At 33.7% G+C, this 24,219-nt stretch overlaps 1 pseudogene; it reads left to right on the forward strand.

Annotated features, from left to right (window-relative positions):
- The first annotated feature begins 19,456 nt into the window (after positions 1 to 19,456).
- LOC121014568 (NADH dehydrogenase [ubiquinone] 1 alpha subcomplex subunit 5-like) lies at positions 19,457 to 20,049 on the forward strand (annotated as a pseudogene).
- Positions 20,050 to 24,219: the final 4,170 nt, after the last annotated feature.

Here is a 24,219-nt window from a genome sequence, read left to right on the forward strand (position 1 = left end):
TGGATACTTTATGGACTGGAGAAAGTAGAGAAAGGACTGTCAACATGAATGAGTCTTTAAGACCCATCATTCTACTTTGTCTCTATAAAAAATGTATTATTTCAAAACTTACTTTTGATGAATCCTAATAGCAGAAAACAGAAATCTGGAGGCAAGGTTTTTAGTTACAGCTTTTAAGCTGTCTTCTCCCATAGGTCTGAGTAACCATAACTTTTCTGTGACTCCATTTTATTTTGTTCACTTGTCTGGCTACTCTAACTGTCCTTGTGTGGATATTATACCCCCCAAGAAAACTATTATTGAAATATTCTGGATTGAACTGGGCTCCCCTGTAGCACACGTTGCTCATCCCCCACCAGTAAGACTGTAATTGTCTCTGCCCACAAAACAACAGATTCTGGTTTTCTGTTTTTCCATTTTTGTTACTCTAGCCCTCACCCAATACCTCAAACAGAAAAATTATTTGGTAAAAGGTGGGAAGATTAATGGAATATTTAATAATTCAAAGCTTTGTGCTGAGCTTTGTAAGGGATCCAAAACCTTTCCAATATGCCCTCTCAGGAATGTTTCAGTCCAAATGGGAAGATATGACATGTATATATGTAAAATCAGATAGCTTCATATATATATGTGTGTGTGTGTGTGTATGTATATGTATATACATATATATGTGTATATATATATATATATATATCTTCACTATCTTCAAGTCTACATGACATATTGCCTAGAATTTTATTGTTTCATCAATGTTGATAAGGAGATACTGGTAGCATATTGTTAAGTTTTAGGAGTATTTAGATTCAATTGGTCCTAAAACTGCAGTCAGGATCAGCACACTATGTCTAAATGTACAAATTAATTATTTAACTGAACTCACTTTATTTTTAATGTAGGTTATTGACTGGCAAGTTACTCAGTAAAGTCAATATGGTTACAGCACATAGCACAGTCTCATGGTAAACATGCAGCTCCAATTTCCTCTTCACAACAATAAAAAGTGGATAAACATTACCTGCCAGAGCAAAAGAAAGAAATGTATGTCCATGAAAATTTCCTGAGTATTCTTTTTGTTGCCTTTTTAATACCATTTTAACCATTTTTACATATAATTTTTATTAACATAAGTATGCAATCTGGTGACATTAAGTACATTCACAATGTTGTGTGATCATCACCACTATTCTCCAGAAGTTTTCTATCATCCTAAACTGAAACTCTTTACTTATTAAACAATAATTTTCTATTCCTCTAGCCCCTGGAAACCACTACTTTGGTTTGTTTCTATGAATCTGCCTATGCTAGGTATTTCAAGTAGGTCAGATCATACAGTATTTGTCCTTTTGTATCTGGCTTATTTCACTTACCATGTGTCTTTAAGTTTCATTCATGTTGTATCATGTATCAAAATTCATCCTTCTCTATGGCTGAATAATATTCTATTGTATGCATATGCCACATTTTGTTTACTCATTCATCTGTGGATGGACATTTGCATTGTTTCTACTTTTTGACTATTATAAATAAAGCTGCTATGAATATCAGTGTACAAATTTATGTTAGAGTTCCTGCTTTTAATTATTTTGAGTATATACTTAGGAGTGGAATTGCTAGTGTTATGGTAATTCTATGTTTAACTTTTTGAGGAAATGTTATACTGTTTCCAACAGTGGCTATACCTTTTTACATTCCTACAGCTATACACAAATATTCTAATCTCACATCCTTGCTAACACTTATACCATTCTTTTTTTTTAATTTTTAATATTTTATTTTATTTTATTTTATTTTATTTTATTTTATTTTTGAGAGAGAGAGACAAAGTGTGAACAGGGGAGGGGCAGAGAGAGACGGAGACACAGAATCCAAAACAGGCTCCAGTTTTCAAGCTGTCAGCACAGAACCCCATACGGGACCTAAACTCACGAACCATGAGATGATGACCTAAGCCAAACAAAGTCTGATGATTGACTGAGCCACCCAGGTACCCCATTTTATTTTATTTTATTTTATTTTATTTTATTTTATTTTATTTCATTTCATTTCATTTCATTTTATAAAAATCACTTTTATGGATATGAAGTGGTCTCTTTCTGGTTTTGATTTGCATTTTCCTTATGGCTATGGGTGTTGAGTAAATTTTCATGTACTTATTGACCATTTGTATATCATCTTTGGAAAACTCTCTTTATCAAGAACTTTTGCTCATTTTTTAGTTGGGTTATTTGCTTTTATTTTTTTCTTGTTCTTGAGCTGGAGGAGTACTTTCTAAATTCTAAGATATTTATACCATATCAGACATGTGATTTGCAAATATTTTTCTCATGTTGTGGATATCTTTTCAATTTATTGACAGTGGCCTCTGATGCACAAAATTTTTAATTTTGAAGTCCAACTTAACTATTTTTTCTTTTATTTCCTATGTTTTTGGTGTCATATATAAGAAATCATGGTCAAATCCAGTGTCATAAACATTTTCTCCTATGATTTCTTCTAAGAGTTTTATATTTTTTTGTTCTTATAGTTAAAATTTTTTATTCATTTTGAATTAATGCCTATATAATGTAAGGTAAAAGTCCAACTTCATTCTCTTGAATACATCTTTCATTTTCCCAGTACCATTTACTGAAAAGACTGGCCTTTCCTCATTAAATGGTCTTGGCACCCTCATTGAAAATTATTTGACCATGTATGTGACAATTTATTTCTGGACTCTCTATTTTTTTACCATCTCCTATGTACCCAGAAACTACATATACTGGTACTATGCACTACGCAAGAGAGAAAATCAAGTGGAGGAAAAATGATGGAGGAGAACCTTGAAAAGATGCAAACTTACTGAAGTCATAAGAAAAGGGTGTCTGTTACTCCTTGCAGGGTAGAATACCCAAAATAGGATTAGTGGATTTGAAACAGTAGAGAAGGGATTCCTAAAATGATTTTTTAATAATCTACTGAGAGCTGCCAAGTATCCAATCCTTGGACTGAAGAATGGAATTTATTGTTCTTCCTATATTATGTTTTAATTTTCTTTCACACACAATCATCCATCCAATTATTTTGCCTTTCTCTTTTTACCATTAACTTACTATATCGTTTTGTATTATAAAGCATCTTACACTGATTGATTATGAGTATCTCCAATGAAAACAAAATACACATGGAAGGAGCTACACAAAACATTTAAACTATCCCTCTATGCCTTTATTCCTTTTCTCACCACCAAAACTTTCATTCACTACGTAAGTTAAGAAGTTATAAATATGGAGATAATGAGGGACAAATGCTATTCAGTCTAACACAGCTCATTTAACTTTACATAGAATCTTCAAGGCTATAATTTGAGAAGAAGACTGAACTCTTCAGAGTTCCCTTTCACAGAGAATTTCTGGCTCTGAGAGAATTCATTGATGACTTTTCTGACTGACCACTTAGACTGGAAACTGCAGTTTGATTGGCTGAAGTCAGCCATGGTTAGGTTTCTGCCAAAGATATTTTTTTTTCTAAGTTTATTTACTTAGTTTTGAAAGAGACAGAGAGAGTGAGCAGGGGAGAGTCAGAGAGTGAATCCCAAGCAGGATCTGCACTATCATCATGGAGCCCGATGTGGGGGTTGAACTCACAAACGATGACATCATGACCTAAGAAGGAACCCAGAGTTAGTCACTTAAAGGACTAAGCCACCCAGGTGCTCCTCCGCTCAAGATCTTAATGGCTATTCACAGAATTTTCTTTTAATGTTCTAAGAACTTCCTACTTTAATAATTGGCACTTATCAAACATTAACAATAAATTAATCGATGTCCACTTGTTCATAGGCACTCATGACAATGGTTAACCTTCAAGTCTTACCATGTGCTTTTCTACATTTCAGAAGAAATTCTCCATTTCCCAACCAAAGCCATTGTTCAAATCCCACAGCTGGCTTGGCACTCACCACACAGTGGAATTCTAGATGCTTCAGCTTGCTTCCTTCCCTTGAATGCACTCTTGACCCAACCCTGGGCAGAAAGCACCTCAAGGCAGGGATTGTGTTCATCTTTGGCACAATTTCATCCATTGTGCTTGGCCCTAGATGTCTCTGCCCTTGTATAAATATTAAATAATAACAAGACAATGACTGTTCTTTCCCCTGGAGGGAAGGGGATGTTTTCCAGTACTTACTTTCACCTTCCTCACTTACATTTAAGCATTTTAACTGAAACCTGTATTTTTAAAAATAACCAAACAACGTATATACAAATGAAACCTAATTTCTGCACACTATTATAGTGCCTTAAAGAAAAACACTACTCACAAAAAAAAATATTGGGGAAAAAAACACATTAAAAATGAAATGAAACTTTTTTTAACACAGTCCATGAGCACTCCATACATTCTCATGTGCCTTGCACATCAGCTGTTGCTAGCAGGGTAAAAGTAAAATTATGAGGTGTAGTGTTCGTTTTGTTAACTACCGAGAAAGGAAAGCAGGTCTAAACTCAGGGAGGAAAATGTGAGCATTGTGAACTGCCATGTCTTCCTGCCCCTGGGAGATTTATTTATTGGAAATTATATTGTGAGGAAAAAGTCTAAATAAATTAAGTCCCTAGTTATTATGTCACAGGTAACTGCGTTTTAGAATATAGCCACAATTTTCCAGTTATGTAAACTAAGCTGTCAAGCACTTGTTATTTTAAAGCTGGAACCAGGCAGCTCCCCTGACAGCCTTGCAGTCCCAGCTCCCAGCCTGATTCATGGCTGGTGCTGAGACACAGGAAGTTCGTGTCTGCTATAATCTAAACACCATGAAAATGGAACATAAGAAGCAGTGCAGAAAGGTAAAAATAGGCTAAACCCCATAACCCAGACAAGAACCATACAACATACTTGGAAGAAGGAGAAGGAAAAAATTAAGCCTGTGGAGTACAGCAGCAGCTTATTCACAATTAGGGATATCCAGGCCCAGCCACAGTGTTTGCAAGCCCCAGTGCAAAGTGAAAATGAAGGGCCCCTTGTTAAAAAATTATGAATTTCAAGACAGGGACAGCAGGGCATTAAACCAAGTATGAGGGCCTGCTAAATTGCCTGGCCCTGTTAACTGCACAGGCCACTCGTGCTTGAAGCTAGGCCTAAGGCTACCTTTTAAAAATAGCTGACTAGTTAAGAAGAGTGAGATGTCATTGCTACAGATAGAAACAATGTCCCTCATCTGTATTTTTCTATAACAACATTGTGCTTTTAAAATATAAATACACAATGATACACATTCTATAGATTTTTAAGCTTTTTAAAAAAAATGCGTGGTTGTGTAGCAAATGCTTACAGTCAGTATAATTCTTTCCATATTTTTCTGCTCAGACATAGTAATCTGAATTTTACATCAATTTGACAGGAACAAAATCTGAACTCGTTGTTTAGCTGGAAATTATATTCACTGCTCCAGGATTAGACACTGGGAGAGAAAGTTTATTTAAAATACACTGTTATAAATCTGTTTGTTTGAGGAGAGAGAGTTTGACCATTCCTACCCTAAATAAAGGTAAGCTATAATTTGTTTCTTATAACAAAAAAAAATGTATATTTAACTGCCCACATTTCTTATTTAAAAGGAAATTATTCTTTTCTCTTGTTATACTGTACCTAAAAGAAAGGGGACAAATTTTTGTCTTCAAAAGCAAGAATTTACAAAAGTAAAAAGCATGAGATTACAGGGGCAGCAGAGTTGAGCAGCAAATCTGATCCTCAAAGCATCTTTCTTTTTAGCAAAAAGGTATCTTTTTGGCAGGGGATCCTGAGCCACTGCCTCTGGGGCTTCTATTCAGCTCAGCTCAGAGCAGAGAGACAAGGCACCCCTAAGGAAGCTCCTTGGAACAGTAACATTATCTGCCATAATTTGCCTGCACCAGAGACCCTGTCAACAGGCAGTGGTAGGCCATTCTGTTTAAACTGAAGTAATTAAATCTCTCTGCTCTCATAAAAGTAAAATAAAATAAAAATACAACTGTCTGCTGCTGGTCGGTGGAAATACATTGAGTGGAGTTAAATTTTAATTTCACGGTGCAAGTGTTAAATTATTGCCCTCTAAACTTACTGCCAATTCTACATGAAATCTCACCACATTTTAATAATTCGTCTTTTGTTTAGGATGGAAAAAGACTTAGAAATAGCACATGTGTTATGATTTGAAGGGAGATTTTTATGTGCAATTAGGCTCCTGAGAACCACAACAGCATAATGACATTCAGGTTCTCTAATTGGACCAAGAGGAAACCATCATTTCTGAAATGTTTTGGGGGGACTTAACCTTTGTTCACCTTCTCTAGAACACTTGAAATTATTTTGATAGTGTCTGTTTATTTTCAAGATTTCAATTTAATTTTAAAACTGCATTTTATAGATGTGCATGTCCATTATTACATAAGAGTGTTAATAATCAGTCTCTTTCATCACATTGTGAAACTATCAAGAAAATTGTCATTTATAAATAATTCTATGTGAGTTTTTAAAAACTTGTTTTTTATCATAATTTTAAAAGAACCCCACTCTATGGCAAGACTCAGAGCCTAATAAATATCAATAGGCAAATTATGTCTGCAGCAACTAATCAGTAAAAGTTGAATATTTAGAAAATGTCATTTTGGAATATTAATAAAAGTCTTGACATAGTCTCATATATATCTCATAATTTTTGCATAACTATATCTAACTAGTGAAATCAAAATGTTAAATAACTTTAAATGAAGAAAGTAGAAAAAACTGCTTTAGTTTGTTTTAATCAATATTTTATATTTTGCTAGGACTATGCTGTGTTTGAATCAATGATTCAATACATCCCTTGTAGTTCAATTGATTTGCTGCCCTTAGACATTCTGCATAGCTATTAACGTAAAATGGAATTAAAATAGAATGCTGTACAGTCAGACCTGAATAATCGATATGTAGTTTATCCATACCCCAGGGTATCTGAAAAGACTACTTAGGGAGTGAATCAGCCTGACATCCTCCATATGCTATTGACTTGTTGAATTCCAAATTCTTTAATCTGAATAAAAAATAGCATTTTCAAACTGACTCATATTGGAGAGATCCAGCTACATCAAAATCAATAATTCCTTAGACACAGAAGAGTGCATATTCACCAAATAGAGCATGGTATGCAAAGCAAAGGTGAATATGTGTGTGTATGTATATATATATATATACATACACACACATATTCATACATATATATGTGTGTATATATATATATATATTCATTCTTGGCCATTTATATATGTATTTTTTAATGGGGCAGGAATTTAAAAACCTAGATAACTAGAGTTTAATTTATAGAATATTTGTAATTGGACTAAGAAGAAAGTATAAGTATTAGGAATGTGGGTGATAGGTGAAACCTGGTAAATCAGCTCAGAGTAAAATGTTCTCAGATGTATGGTGACTTAATTCAGCAGGGTTTTAAGTTTTCAAGCAAGGAATAATAAATAACCTATGCTTATTTCATATTTCCAAACTAGTTCTTGACAAAAGCTTCCATTTTTAATTTATGTTTATTTTAATCATTTTCTTATTTACTGTAAGATATCTCTGAGTTATCTTCACTGCCCTTTATTTCAGGAAGTTCAAGGATGAAAGTTTTCAGTGGTCATAATTCGAAATCTAGTTTAAGTAACCTTAATTCCCTGGAGCAAATCACCTCCATCCTTCAGCTTCTCACAATAAAATAGAATTCACAGAACATAAATGCAAACATACATACATATGTAGTGGCAATTATGTGTTTATACCTATATATTAATATATCTATATAGGTGTATATACACATAGACATATGTATTTTTATACATACTGTGAATGTATATCCATTCAAATGTCCCCTAAGGCAACAAATTTAAAAGGCATAGATCCAAGAGAAACTTTGAGAAGTCTTTGGACCCTGTCTATAAATAAATCGTTTTCTTGGGTCATTTCAAAAGAGATGGTGGACATTGAGCAAATAGTAGTGATTGTTGAGTCTGGATGATGTATTTGGGGTTTAATTGTTCTATTTTTTCCACAAATGTGCACGTTTTACAATGTTCATAGTGAAATGTTAAATATAAGAAATGGAAGGCTATGCTGTTATTTTGATTTTCTTTTTTGTTGTTTTGCTTTCAGTAATTGTTTTTCCTCATTCAGGGAATCATAGAGTGCCTGGATGGCTCATTTGGTTAAGCATCTGACTCTTGATCTCAGCTTGGGTCTTGATCTCAGGGTCATGAGTTCAAGCCCTGTGCTGGGCTCTGTGCTGAGTGTGGAGCCCACTTTTTAAAAAATACAAAAGTAAAGAATCACAGTTTCTAGTATGTGTAGATAATCTCTGTCATATAATTTAATCAAAATTGGAAATTGATGTGTCGATATTATTATTTACACTAATTTCACCAATCTATTCTACAAAATATTTTGTTATTTTGACATGAGGTCACTATACCATTCACTAATATTATTTGAGAATTACACATTGCAATTCTTTAAGCATATTTTATCTAATGTCAAATGTCATCAACAAAATATAAGACACAGTGTTATATTATGGAAGATGAACCCTGACAATTAAATTATTGAAAATCATCTCTCATCCCTTTATAATTTATTTCATTTTAGTTTTTTTACTTTTATTTTAGTAAAAACTCTTCTGGAATTATTTAGACATCATGATTATCATACAACACTTAAGCATACATAAAAATGAGAATATAAACAAAATAAATTAGTAAGAATTCTTTACTTCCTACTCTGATTAGGAGGTGCTAAAGTCTATAACTTTGCACACAGTATCAACCACCATATATCATGAAGAGCATTGATGATGCAATATTTCTTGGGAGTGCTCCATTCTTATCTCCAGAAATTTTTTCCAAGCCACTGACACCTATTCTGTAAGTTTGTGTGTGTATATATATGTGTAAATTCTACATATATAGTATTATTGGTCTAAGCTTTTTATTTTGAAAATTATCAAACCTGTAGGAAAGTTGAAAAAATGTATGATGAATACTTGTAAACCCTGATATATTATACATATTACACAGTTGCCTTATCTTTCCCTATTTGGACTTTGACAAGCCATCTGAAAACAAGCTTTGACATCATGACATGTCACTCTTAAATATTTTAGTGTGCATCTCCTATGAAAAGAACATTATCCAACATAGCCATAATATCAGCATCCTATTAAAGAAAATTTACATTAAATCAGCAATACAGTCAATCCATATTTAAGCTTCCATAACTGTCCCAAAATGGTCTTTTGTAGCTGTTTTTCCCCTGATCCAAGGTTCAATCAAATTGGTTATTACATCTGTAAGTTTATTCTATTATGGTATAGTTTCCCACATTACATGTGTGTGTGTGTGTGCGTGTGTGCATCTGAATGTGGTTTGTATTGTGGAATTAACTTTGTTGGAAAGTCCAGGCTATCTTGTAGAATGTCTCACGTTATGGATTTCCTAATAGTTTCCTCATGATTATATTCACGTTAAACATTTTTGATAAAATGTTACATAAGTGATGTTATATATGTCTAATTATATCACATCAGGAGGCAAATGATATCAGTTTGTTCCACTATTGGTATTGCTAAGCTTAATTACTTGATTAATCTGATGGCTACTATAATCTCATTATAAAGGTAACATTTCCCTTAAAAATTAAGTATCTATTAAGAAATACTCCAAGACATTGTCAATATCCCATTCCCTCAACAATCTATTACATAACATTTTTAGTATTCATTAATATCCTCTGTATAAATCAATCATTATTTTAGAAGTTAGAAACAATTCTGCAAGTTTTGATACAGGTTGCATCTTAATCTAATCCAAAAATATCAACGAAGGTATATATTCAACAATTTGGATTCACATAACTTCCAATAGTCTCTAAATGATACATCAACTAAATTAATAAGAGGTTCTAATTGTTCTGTCAGTCATTAACAATAATAACCAAGTTTGTATTTTCATAGGCAATGGCAAGTACCATATATATGGAGTTGTCTGGACAACAGGTAAGGTATTCATAATAGGTCCCTCCCCTGCCTCAGCACCAACCTTGGTTCTTGAGTTCAGTTAAGAAAGAATTCAGAGCCAAACTTTCAAGTAAGAAAGAGTTTAATAGCAATTTAAAAGAAAGTATACTCTCAAGATGGGAGAGTGGACAGACCCAAAGGCAGCAACTATACCAGGGGGTAGGTTTGTCTTGTTTTTTATACTTGCATGGGTTATGAGTCATGGCTAGGGTGGTCGCTGATTGAAGTTCCTTCCAATCATCTTGGGGATTCCTCCCGTAGGTCGGGAAGGGAAGTTTTTGGCCCTATATGGTCCTTGTTGGAACTGTCATGGCAGCCCTCCTCTGCACAGGGTGGGATCAGAACCTCAATGTAGGGGCACCTGGGTGGCTCAGTTGGTTGGACTTCAGCTCAGGTCTATGAATTCGAGCCCCCTGTTGGACTCTGTGCTGACAGCTCAAAGCCTGGAGCCCGCTTTGGATTCTGTGTCTCCCTCTCTGTCTCTGCCCCTTCCCCACTTGCACTCTGTCTCTCCAAAATAAATAATAAAATCTGTCAAAAAAACCCCTCAGTGTAAATATATTATAATAAAGCTATAGATTACTGTAGGACAGCAATCATAGGGAAGAACACATGCATATCCCCCCAGGGTCTTTTCAGGCTGTTTGGAACTTGGTTTCTGCCCTTTTTAATAGTCAGAAAGCATTTGTTCCTTCCTAATATCTGGCTAACTGCCCACTCTATCAAGATGTCACAGAGATGGTACAATGCAAAAAAAAAAAAAAAAAAAAAATCTCAGAATGAATGAAATAGGGCAATTCTGACTTTTACCAACCAAGTAGTACTACTTGCTTTTCTAAATACTTTTAGAAATTCTACAAAAGAAGAGATGAATTAAAGAATTAATAAATTAGACGAATTAGTGAATGAGTGCGTGAGTAATGGAATGTGTGCTTAAATAAGTGCAAGTGTGATATTAAAAGTCAAATATACTGTTATGGAAATTCAATCATAAGAATGATTTGAAAATTTAATACTTGCTATATGGAAGACTGCTCACAAAAACAATACCCATACAGAGATTAGCATGCAGAAAGTTTATTAGGAAGAACTTTAGGGATTAATAACTGTGGGGGAAGGGAGGAATTGCACAGGAGATTCAGCAGAACTGGGTTTCATTGTAGTCACAAAGGCCTCAGTAGACCCCTCTGGTCACTCTAAAGCTGGAATGATTCTTCAGAATTGACTTGAGTTGAAAGGAGGGGACTGAGACATTAAACTTCCAACTGAATGCAGATTGCCCCCTGGGAGTGGGCACAACCTTGAGAAAGGTGATTTTTTTTCTGTCAAGGGTAATTCCTAGAAAGATCTGATAGCTAAGGGAATGAGTCTTTTAATTCTGAAATATATTTGGATACTAACAGGTATAGGCATTTATGGAATAGGTAGATCTGAATAGCATAGATGATAGGGACTTATATATAACAGATTGCTTGCTTGTTGAAGATTATTTAATTTTGTCAATTTTAAATATATTATTTCTTTTTTAACGTTTATTTATTTTTGAGACAGAGAGAGACAGAGCATGAACAGGGGAGGGTCAGAGAGAGGGAGACACAGAATCTGAAACAGGCTCCAGGCTCTGAGCTGTCAGCACAGAGCCGGATGCGGGGCTCGAACTAACGGACCGTGAGATCATGACCTGAGCTGAAGTCAGCCGCTCAACCGACTGAGCCACCCAGGCACCCCAATTTAAAATATATTATTTCAAAAAATATAACAAGTGTAATCATACTATATACAATCAAACTCTAAGGTTTTATCCAAAGTTTTGATGTACATTATAAAATATTGATAATGTCATTTCATTAGACATACCACATTGTCTAATATTATGGTTATATATATATCAGTAAATACTCTATACTTGTTTGTCTATCAGTTAATTTCTTTCAAGTTGGAACTTCTGATATCTTGGATTGTCTGTTTATTTGTTTGATGGATTTGTGAAATTAAATATCTCATTCAGGGTGAATTGATAATAGTTACTCTGAAGACTTATGTTACATTAGACATTTTATAAATTTTGGTGAGTATTCACTGATTTTCATCTACTTTGAGAACACAAAAGTATAATTAAATTAAGCTACTGGTGTAGACAGCTTCCAGTTTTACTTAGTCATTCTAAGTACATTCATTTATTTCATAAATATTTTTCCTAAATATACTATGGGCAGACGCCAGGCAGTAAATATATAATAAAGAGCTAAGTTTAGAGAGATTGAGCTTGACAAATAAAGCAACAATAAAAACAAAGTTAGATTAGTACCATGGCAATAAGGAATCAAAGTCAACCTGGCTGAATGAAAACTTCCCAAGGTGTTAACATCTTAATTAAATCTTAAGAGAGTAGGAGTGGGTCAGGCAAAGAAGAGGGGATGGAGGTAGAGAGAAGAACTTACGGAGATAATAGTCATTTGTTAAGCATTTATTATGCATCAGACACTCACCCAAGTACTTTACATGTATTATAACATAATCATCAAAACAACTCTTTTGATCATATCCTATGACTGCTCTTTTTTTTTATAGATGAGGTTTCTGAGACTTAGAGAAGGAAGGAAAAAGCCCACACGCTCACACAAGTAAATAGCAGAGCTCAGGTTTACACCTATAGGGAGGTAGAGAGGTGTGAAACAACATTGTATTAGGAAAGAATGTGAGAAGATCAGGAAATTTAAGACATAGTCTGAAACCAAATCATGGATTCTATATGTTGAGTTAATGACTTTGAACTTCATCGAGGGAGATGAGTGACAAGATTATATTTGTATTCTAGGAAGATTATTTTGATATCATTATGAAGAATACATTGAGGTTGTTAGGAAATAACTGCAGAATTCTAAGCTGTAAGCAGTGAGTGCTGGAAATAAAGCAGTGGCAGAAGTGAGGAAAGAGAGACAGATTTTTTAAATTAATTAAGTTTTGAAATCAACAGCACTTCGTTTCCAGTTAGCAAAGAGAGTAAGTTAAAGAACAGAATCTGCTAGACTTCAAATTTCTGGCTTGGGAAATTCGATGGATGGATGGATTCACTAGGTAACCTAAATACCACAAGTATTTGCAAAGAAGATGATTCTTAAATTCTTACAATATTATATCCTAACATGACAATATTTTTCCTAGAATATCAATGTACTTACTACTTAAAGATCTTTGTACATGGTTTCAGTTTGAGCCAGGGTTCCTGTTTCCATTGTTCCATTTCTTTCCATGTTTCAATATGCTGTAGACCTTACTTCCTTGTTTTCTTCCAATCTTTCCCCCTTTTCTACTTCAAGAGTTAGAAGGAAGTTTTCTGACAAGTCATCTCTCCTTGGGTATCAGTTATCTATTACAGTGAGATAAATTATGCTGAAAACAAAAGATTACATAACAATGGACATTTACTATGTTATATAGTTTCTGTCAGTCATGAATTTGGGAGCAGCTTAGCTAAGTGGCCTGGCTTGGCTTTTTTCATAAGGATGCTATCAAAATGCTGGCCAGAGCTGCTGTCATCAGAGGGCTTATCTGGGGTTGGAGGACCTACTTCCAAAATAGCTCACTCACATGGCTATTGGCAGGTGGCCTCAGTTCCTTACAATGTGAATCTCTCCATAGGGCTGCTTGACAGGGTATTGTTGTGACATTGGCAATTGGCTTCCCCCAGAGCAAGAGAATAAGCATGGAAAAAGCTATAATGTCTTTTATAACCCAGTCTTAGAAGTCACATACCATTACTTCCACCATACTCCAGTCTTTAGAAGTGAATTACTACATCCAATCCACAACCAAGGAGAAGGAAGATAATGTACTTTAGTTAATAATAATGTATCAATACTGGTTAAATGGGGGAGAACTGAGACAAAGGCAAGAGGTTATATGGAAACTTGCTGTACTGTTTGTTCATTTTTTTGTAAACCTGATACATCTTAAAAAAATAAAATCTAATAATTTTTGAAAAGAAAATTAGACAGTCTGGATGAAAAAGACAATTCAATTTTTATAGCAAGTGAATAAATATCAAATATAAGGAGAAGGAAGGAAGGAAGGAAGGAAGGAAGGAAGGAAGGAAGGAAGGAAGCAAAGGAGGGAGGGAGGAAATGAGGGAGGAATTATAGTTATCTTTCTAAAATTTTTAAAATTTCTTCTTCTTAACTAATTTCTGTACCATCAACACCAGACTGTGATAATTACATATTTTTTATATTTGATCAAAATATTGATCTGAGATCTAAAGGAGATTCTACTAGACCAGAGGGTATTTTTGTGATTCACTGCCTTGAGTAGCTTTCTGTCTCTCATCACTTCATAATAAAAGAGAAACATACAACTTGGCAGTTAACAAAGCTCTGGATTCAGGCTAAATGAGTTTAAACCTGGTTCCATCACTAATTAACTGTGTGATGTCAGGTAATTAGTCTTAGGCATATAGTAAGTATTTAGTGTTTTGCCTTTAAAGCCTCAATATTAATGAGAATGAATAAAATGATCCAGTTTAAATTTCCTAAGTGTATCTTTCCTAGGATATTTCTAACAGATTTTCATCAATATTGTTCCCATTTAGAAAATCCCTCTTTACTTCAAACTGAAACCTTCCACTTCACATCTCTCAGGTTCTCTATAAAAGTAGTTTAATTTTTAATCTCCATCATCCTACTTTGTTACATAACAGAAAATTGGAAATACCTATTTTTCTTCAGTTTGGCCAACATGGGGGCAAGTTCAGTGCAGCAGGATCTGCCTGAGCAAAGTCATTGAACCCAAACCCCAAAAATGCTGCACCATGAAGCTACAGAAATGGTGACCTTAGGAAAACCATCCCCAGAAAGGCGATAGAAAATTAAATTAAGATCATATTTCAGAAAATATGCTTTTTAGAACAATGATACCTGCAATCTCATATATTACATTCAAAGCTTCCTTCCTTTGATGATGTCCTGAGCTCAAATCCCTGAGAAGCTTGGCTATGAAAGGCAACACATATTCCCAACATGAGGTCTTTCTATTTCAATTTTCTAGTTGTAGCAACTCTGAATCCACATTTTCAGTGATGGTTATTAGTAGATATATGACATTAGTTGTACTCTTTTTTCCACTGTCACAGAAACTTAAGATTTTCCCCTTTCCATGACCAGCCTTGCTTTCATTAACTTATCTACTGTGCCTTTGAGAAATCTTAAATGATTGAGCCAAAAAGGGAGGAAATAAATTTCTGCCTGGTGACACTTATGATTCTAGGTCCAAGGACAAGGATTATTTTATTTTATTTTATTTTATTATTTTCTTTTACTTATTTTATTTTTAGATACAAAGTACTGAAAACCCAAGAGCTATTAATTGATAATGTCTCTGTCACACATAAACCTAATTTGCTTCTATTAACTACTTACACTAATAACATAAATCACAAAGGCCATTTATTCCTTCATCTAAAATATGATTGATTAGATTTCTATCTCTGCATGATATTTTTTAATGCCAGATATGCATGTTACTTTTCTGGAGCACTCAAAATAGCTTAATAATTCTCTGCAAACTGAGTTGCCAAAGCTGCACTAGAATTTTGATGTTTCCATTAATAAAAGATACATGCCTGCAGGAGGTACAGATTTGTGATCTCAGGATCCAGAGTTTAGGGTCAAAGGGAAAATGGCTTGCATCTGTACAATGATTAAATGTATGTTCAGAAAGAGGAACTCTAAAGTGTCTATACAGATCTAACAAGACCTATTTGGACCTGGGGCTTGCCCCTGCAGGGTGTTTTTTGATAGCTTTATCTATGTCAGACACTGGGGCTCTATCCATTCTCACTTGTCAATATGCCATGATAGCTTCAGAGCTGGAAACAGGGAGATGATGGGCCACACGAAGAGAAACCTGAAAGTCAGGGAACCATTTCACCAACTCCCTACATAACCTAACCAAAATGCAATGTCAGAAAAAAAAGAGACAAAACAAATGTCAGAAAAAAAAAAAAATTAAAAGGATGCCAATCAAGCCTAAAAATGGAATCTGTAATTAGTAAAGAATTTAAACTTCTCAAAAGAAAAACTGAAGTAAACATACTTAAGAATCAAATATTAGTCCTAAACATCTGCCTCCTGGATAGTGTAGGAGAGAGAGCACCATGAAAAGAGAACTGAAAATAAATAGAATCTAGCAATACTGTGTTTCCATGAAGGCTTATTGTGCTTTTGAAAGTCATTTTAACAAAAACCTGCCAATTCATACAATCTAGTCTTTATTTGTTTTAATCAATACAATTTTTATTATGCCCTTCCCATGCATAAAGCACTATGCTAGATGTAAAAGAAAAACAAGAGTCAACTGAGTACTGATCTTTTTTTGTGTGTGAATTAAAATAGATTTATTTTTGTTCTTCTAAAAACAGATACTAATTGTAAATATCTAGAAAAAATATGCCAAAAACTGTAAATACTGTCTAGAAATAACCACTATTAACATCGTGGGATATATTATTCTAGTCTCTCAAATATATAAACATGAAAATGTTATATATGTGTCTCTATATAAACATGTATATTATAAAAGGATATGCTTATATACTTATAACTTATATGTAATATTTATATATACATGCATACACTCATGTACACACTGAAACATATAGCATTAGTTTGTTAGGGCTACCATAACAAAATATCACAACTGGGTGACTTAAACAATGGGGATTTATTTTCTCTAAATTCTGGAGGCTAGAAGTCCAAGATTAAGGTGTGGGCAGGTTTATTTCTTTCTGAGTCCTCTCTTTTGGCTTCTAAATGGTTTCTTTCTCACTTGTGTCCTCACATAGCCTTCTCTGTGCATACCTGCTTCCTTGGTGTTGCTTTATCTGCGCAAATTTCCTCTTCTTATATGTCAGTCAGATTGGGTTACCCTAATGGTCTCATTTTAATGTAATCATGTCTTTTAAGGTCCTATCCCCAAATATATTCACATTCTGAGGTTTGGGGGATTAGAACTTCAAAATATGAATTTTGGGGGGACACAGTTCTGCCTAAAACATACATACATAAGTATGTACATACAGAAAGAGGGAGATTTCTATTTTCATATCAAATGAGACCCTATTAGGCATCCAGATTTATAATGTGCTTGTTCATTATCCATTGATATATTTTTTGTCATATATAATTAATATGACAATGTAATAGGTTATTGTTTGAATTTAAATTTAAATCAATTTACTAAATTGCTATTATTCAACACTTAGATTGTTTCTGATTACTTAATACATATAAATTATCTATCTATCTAAACTCTATATTAAACCTACATGAACATTCATTTGGACTTTTGAAGGGATTGTTTCTTCAGGAGAAATGACTGTAAATGGAATTGCTGGATTAAAGGATATGCACATGATACTTATTTTTTTAAATGTTTTTATTTATTTTTTGAAAGAGATCATAAGCGGGGGACGGGCAGAGGATCTGAAGTGTGTTCTGCTTTGACAGGCTGACAGCAGCAAGCCCGATGTGGGGCTCAAATTCAAGAACTATGAGATCACAACCTGAGCTGAAGTCGGATGTTCAACCGACTGAGCCATCCAAGTGCCCCATAATACATATTTTTAAATAACTCTTTAGAAAGTTTTTATTAATTTTCAAAAGAAGTTTGAGTACTTTCCAACATCCTGATTATACTCTTAGTGTTTATTTTCATCTTTGAAAATAAGATAGGTAGAAAATATTACCTTGGTTTTGTTTTATTTGCGATTATTTGCTTACTATTGAATCCAAGCATCTTTTTTTGTTTATTGTCCATTTTAATTTATTAATTTTTTAATTCTATGCTATATCTTTTGCCCAATATTCCATTAGGATGTTCCTTTTTTCCCTATCAACTTGAAAAAAATGTTCACATATCAGAATTAGTCATTTGCCTATAAAAACTAGATTTTTTTTCAGATTCATGATTAGTTTTCTATTACTGTTTTATAGTGGTTTTCTGACATAAATTTTTTTTATCTCCTGCTTTTATTTAAGGTTTTTGTTGTCAATCTATGAACATTTCCCTATGTTTTTACAGTTGGCCATGCATAGAAAGGCCTGACCCCACGGAAAAATTGTTTGTATATTCACCAATTTGCATCAAGTATTTTATGGATCTTTTTTGGTAGTTTTCAATTTAGTTACCGTTAAAGTATGACATAACAATGTAATATTGCCCATAAAATATGGTTAGCTCATTTTGTTAAATAAATAGTTCACTTTTTACTTAATGATTTGATGTGTCATAATATTATGACTTATAATACTATATGCATATTTTAAGTTAATTTATTTATTTTCGAGAGAGAGAGAGGATGAGCATGATTTGGGGAGGGACAGAAGGAGAGGGAAAGAGAGAATCTCAAGTAGGCTCACATTGTTAGTGCAGAGCCTGACAATGGGCTTGAACCCATGACAGTGACACCATGACCTGAGCTGAGATCAAGAGTAGGACGCTTAACCAACTAAGCCACCCAGGTGCCCATATAATACAATATTTTAATACTATAGTACATATGGCCTGATGGTTCATATACTATATTTTTATTTATACTTGTCTTGATTTACCTTACCATTATAGTCTGGTTCTAATCTAATCTACTAGAAAAATGTTGTCTATTTATTATAACTTCATAATATGTTATAATATGTGAAAGGATAAATTATTATTTTTTCAAAACTTTCCTAACCATATTGTTTCATATGTATTCTTTAAGATTAATTTAAGAATTAGTTTATCAAAATTAAATCATACCAAGAGTTTAGTTTAATTTTTAAAGATTTCAACATTTAAATTATTTACTCTCATCATCCAGGAAAATAGCATGCCACTTCTTTTATTCAGCTTTTATTCTATGACACCCAGTAGAGTTTCATAATTACATGTCTTATATGTCTTTTATTAAATTTATTCTTGAATAATTTATAGATTATTTGCTATTGTGGATATGTTTATTTTTCAATTGTATTTTCTAATGTATATAGGAAAGCTATTATGTCTTGGTATCTTTACTAAATAAATGATTACTTATTCAAATTTTATTAGTTCAGATGATTTTGTAATGGATTATCTTATGTTTTCTACAGTATCAAAAAATAGTAACTAATGGCAAGTTCATTCCAAAGTGAATGGATTCTTATTTCTTTTTATTTTCTTTTTATACTTGTTAGGACTTCCAGAACACTGTTGGTTGTAGAGGCAAGAGCAGGCATTGGTAGTTCTTGTCATTAACAGAACATCCTTTTAGTGTACCTTCATTCAGCATGACATCTGCTCTTGGTTCAGATAAAACATCTTAACTATACCTAGTTTACCATCGATTTGGTTTTTAAAAAATTTTATGGGAATGGATTCTAAATGGTTGTCATGGCAAGTTTCCTGAAGAAAACCACCAGCCTTATAGGATTGGCTTTTTATGAGTCCACACAAGAGGCTAAGAATATTACACACAAAGGTTCTTGAGGTTCTCGAGCAAATTCCTAAAAATGTAGCATATAGAAAGTATACATAACAGATTACAAATGAGAAGCCTAGTATAGTTAAAATGGAAACAATTGGTTTTTTTGTGTGTTTTCTTGTTTTTTTTTAACGTTTACTTATTTTTGAGACAGAGAGAGACAGAGCATGAATGTGGGAGGGGCAGAGAGAGAGGGAGACACAGAATTCAAAGCAGGCTCCAGGCTCTGAGCCATCAGCCCAGAGCCCGATGCGGGGCTGGAACTCACGGACCGCGAGATCATGACCTGAGCTGAAGTCAGATGCTTAACCGACTGAGCCACCCAGGCGCCCCAAAATGGAAACAATTGTTAAGAAATTAGAAGACCAGCTTCAGGGTGGCCACCTGATTCTTCAGGCTGAAAATGAACTCGATCTGGCAAAAAAAATCATACAGTGGAAACCATGGGAAACTTTAGTTTTCAGAAAAGCCTCTTGCTAACCAATGGAAATGGTCAGTATAATCATCATTAAATGACTAGTGTGTTATATTTTTAAAAAAATGGATGCTGAATTATAACTTATGTTTGTTTGTTTGTTAATTGGTCATGATGGCCATGAAGTTTTCTACTAATATGAGGAATCACATTACTGTATTTGCCAGTATCTAATAAGACTTACATTCTTGGACTAAGTAAAAATTATGCATAATCTTCTCTTCTTTTGTCTTCTGTTATTTTTAATTAAGGCAATATTTGATACATGTAAACAAACATAAGCAGCATATGCATAAGTTATAAAACATAACTTCTAAAAACACTCTCAAGAAAACACTCTCAATTCCCAGGCTAGGAATAAGAACATTTTCAACGTCTTATATATCAGTGCCCTGTCTGTCCTATCAAGCCAACCAGTGTCTTGAATTGCATTATGTGCTACATTCTTCAAGCACACTATCTGGTTGAACATGCTAATGATTTTTTAGAGATGTTTTATCTATATTCATATGGGAGTATAGTTTATACTGTTCTTTTCTATGCTTTTGTAGCGATGTTTAGAAGTATCAAGCCTCAGGAAATTGAAAAGCTTTCAATATTATCCTAATATAAAATTTATCTGTTCCTTGAATTCCTGGTAGAGCTCATTTTTAAAACCAAAGTTTTGGGAATAAATTATTTTGTGACTTGTCTCATTCTTTATAGTTTCTATTTTAAGAAGTACTTTACTTTGTTATGGTTTGTCTTGTTTGGGGGTTTTCCTTTTAACTCTTATTGCTTCACTTTTAGTGATTCATATTTCATACATACCACACACACACACACACACACACACACAAATATGTTAGACCAAAATTCAAATTAATATTTGTTTTTCATTAATGATGTCTATGTAGTCTAATTCCTAATGTTTGAACATGAATTTCATTTGGCTTTTTTGTTAGGTTTTCTCACTCTGGAGTTGAATTGTCAATTTTATTACAGTCTTCTTAAAAACAAAGAGGTTTTTTGTTTGTTTATTTGTTTGTTTGTTTCAATCCTATAGATTGAAAGTAATAAAGGTTGCTGTAATGTCAAAAAATTTTTTTAATATTTATTTATTTGTTTTGAGAGAGAGACAGAGAATGCAAGTGGGGTAGGGACAGAGAGAGAGGGAGGGAGAAGCCCAAGCAGGCTCCACAATGTCAGCATAGAGCCTGACTCGGGGCTCGAGCCAATGAACCACAAATCATGAGCTGAGCTGAAATCAAGAATCAGACACACAACCACTGAGTCATCCAGGTGACCCAGTCTCCTTTTTAATTGGTTAAATATCTTGTTTTTATTGTTTTATTCCTTTTTAGCAAATTGTTCTCTCTTGGTTCTGGAGTTGATCCTTAGCAGTAAGGCCCTTTATTCAAATTATTATCAAAAACTTTAACTCAAGAGAAAAAAAAAGGTAGAATTTTGCTGGTATAAACAAAATGGAGATCTAGAATCACACAGACAAGAGAGACTGATAACAAATGCTAAAGATTATAGTATATACTGTTTTCATTGCTGTGAATTTTTAAATGACATGAAATGTTGGTTTTTGTTTTGTCATTGAACCTGTCAATATGCATTTAAAGGGTGTTTAAAAATTATTTTCCAAGGAAACTGTGTTTTAGCTTTTAGCTGTGTTTGTATAGCTTTGTTGCACTCTACAGTTTGTTAAACAGACTGCAATTCTGACTAGGTTAGTCTGTGTGAGATTGCTTTGTGGCTTGTGAAAACAGTAGTTTTGTATGTTTCAAACAACACTTTGGGGAATGTATTCATGTTTTCCTTATTACCAATTTTTATAAATACCTCATAAATACTTAAAAATAACATTGTTTTTGAGGCACCTGGGTGGCTCAGTCAGTTGAACACCTGACTCTTGATTTCAGATCAGACCATGATCCCAGAGTTGTGGGATTGCGCCCCATGTTGGGCTCCATGCTGAGTGTGGAGCTTGCTTAAGATTTCTCTCTCACCCCTTCTGCCCCTTTCCCTACTCATGTGTTCTCTCTCTTTCTCTAAAAAATAAAAAATAAAAAAATAAAATGTGTTTTCTTTGTGAAATATATAACCTGCATGTTTATTAAAAAATGCTCAACATCACTCATCATCAGGGAAATACAGATCAAAACCACAGTGAGATACCACTTCACACCTGTCAGAATAGCTAACATTAACAACTCAGGCAACAACAGATGTTGGCGAGGATGTGGAGAAAGAGGGTTTCTTTTGCATTGCTAGTGGGAATGCAAACTGGTGCAGCCACTCTGGAAAACAGTATGGAGATTCCTCAAAAAATTAAAAATGGAACTACCCTACGACCCAGCAACTGCACTATTAAGTATTTATACAAGGGATACAGGTTTGCTGTTTTGAAGGGACACATGCATCCCAATGTTTATAGCAGCACTATCAACAATAGCCAAAGTATGGAAAGAGCCCAAATGTCCATCGATGGATGAATGGATAAAGAAGATGTGGTGTGTGTGTATACACACACACACACACACACACACACACAACAACAATGGAGTATTAGCAATCAAAAAGAATGAAATCTTGCCATTTGCAACTACGTGGATGGAACTAGAGGATATTATGCTAAGTTAAACTAGTCAGAGAAAGACAAATATCATATGACTTCACTCATATGAGGACTTTAAGACACAGAACAGATGAACATAAGGGAAAGGAGGCAAAAATAATATAAAAACAGGGAGGGGGACAAAACATAAGAGGCTCATAAATATGGAGAATAAACAGAGGGTTGTTGGAGGGATTGTGGAAGGAGGATGGGCTAAATTGGTAAGAGGCATTAAGGAATCTACTCTTGAAATCATTGTTTCACTATATGCTAACTAACTTGGATGTAAATTTTAAAAAAATAAAAAAAAATAACCCCCCCCAATTAATTTAATTAACCATATTATTCAGATGCTGTATAACAGGGGCTTTTCAACTTCTAGCCACAAACTCCTGCTTGCTATATAAAATTGCACAGTGTCTATAATTTCAAAAATTTATACTTACCATTAATTTTATTCTGCTAATACTGCTCTTTATTTTGAAATTTTAGAGAACACTTAAGGAGAGTGTGGAATTTTTATGTTTATAAAAAGGGAGAATTGTTTTTTTTAAACCATGAGAATGATTACTTAATAATTATTTTTGGCTACTTAATTGGTAAAGTATAAGACAAATATGTTATACCTTCTTACTTTGAGATCTTATAGTTTCTCCTTATGTTTATATGGGTTATTTCTTTTAATATGGTATAATACTTCAGGTTCATAGTGATACATTTTTTACTCATCTTTATTCTAACCCATATATTCTATCTCAAGATAACATTCTTTTCTCCCATTTAATATGTGTCTATTTTGAATTCTTCTTTGTCTGATGTTGATATTGCTTATCTGCTTTCTGTTGGTTTTCATTACCTTGATATGCCCTATGTTTTCAACATTACTCTTTCTTTTTTGTTGAAGAGTGATGCCTTAAAGATAGAATAAAAATGAACTTTTTTCTATTAAAGTCCTTGTTTTTCAAGAGTAATATATTTTACTTACATTTGTTTTAATAATTGTATTCTTATTTCAGTCTTCTCATGTTTTCTTTTTTAAAATGTCTTTATTTTTTTGTATTTTTTCCATATTAATTCATTAGATCATTCAAGATATTTATTAAGCACCTGTGTGCCAAATATCATTGCCCAGTTAATTTGTCCTTCCCCTAATTATAACTGTAATAGTAATAGTCAAAATTTATTAAAGGTTTCCATAAAATAGATACAGTCTCTAAATTTCAAGCTACATTAACAGATTTAATACTTACAGCAGGTAAGTTGGTACCATTGTTATACCCATTCCAAAGAGGAAAAAAGTGATGTAAAAAAAATTCAAGGGGTGCCTGGGAGGCTCAATTGGTTAAGCATCGGACTTTGGCTCAGGTCATGATCTCTCGGTTCATGAATTCAAGTCCCTCATTGGGCTCTGCACTGGTGGTATGGAGCCTGCTTGGGATACTTGCTCTCTCTCTCTCTCTCTCTCTCTCTCAAGATAAATGGACATTGTATGTATACACACATATATATTCAGAGACTACTCAAGGTAGGGAGTTCTGTAAGTGGTTGAGTCAGGAAATGGAACTGGATAGTCTGACTCCAGAGCTCTCTGA

Source organism: Herpailurus yagouaroundi, unplaced genomic scaffold (assembly GCF_014898765.1).
Source record: "Herpailurus yagouaroundi ecotype Mexico unplaced genomic scaffold, PumYag 203, whole genome shotgun sequence".
In the NCBI taxonomy this organism is placed as follows: domain Eukaryota; kingdom Metazoa; phylum Chordata; class Mammalia; order Carnivora; family Felidae; genus Herpailurus; species Herpailurus yagouaroundi.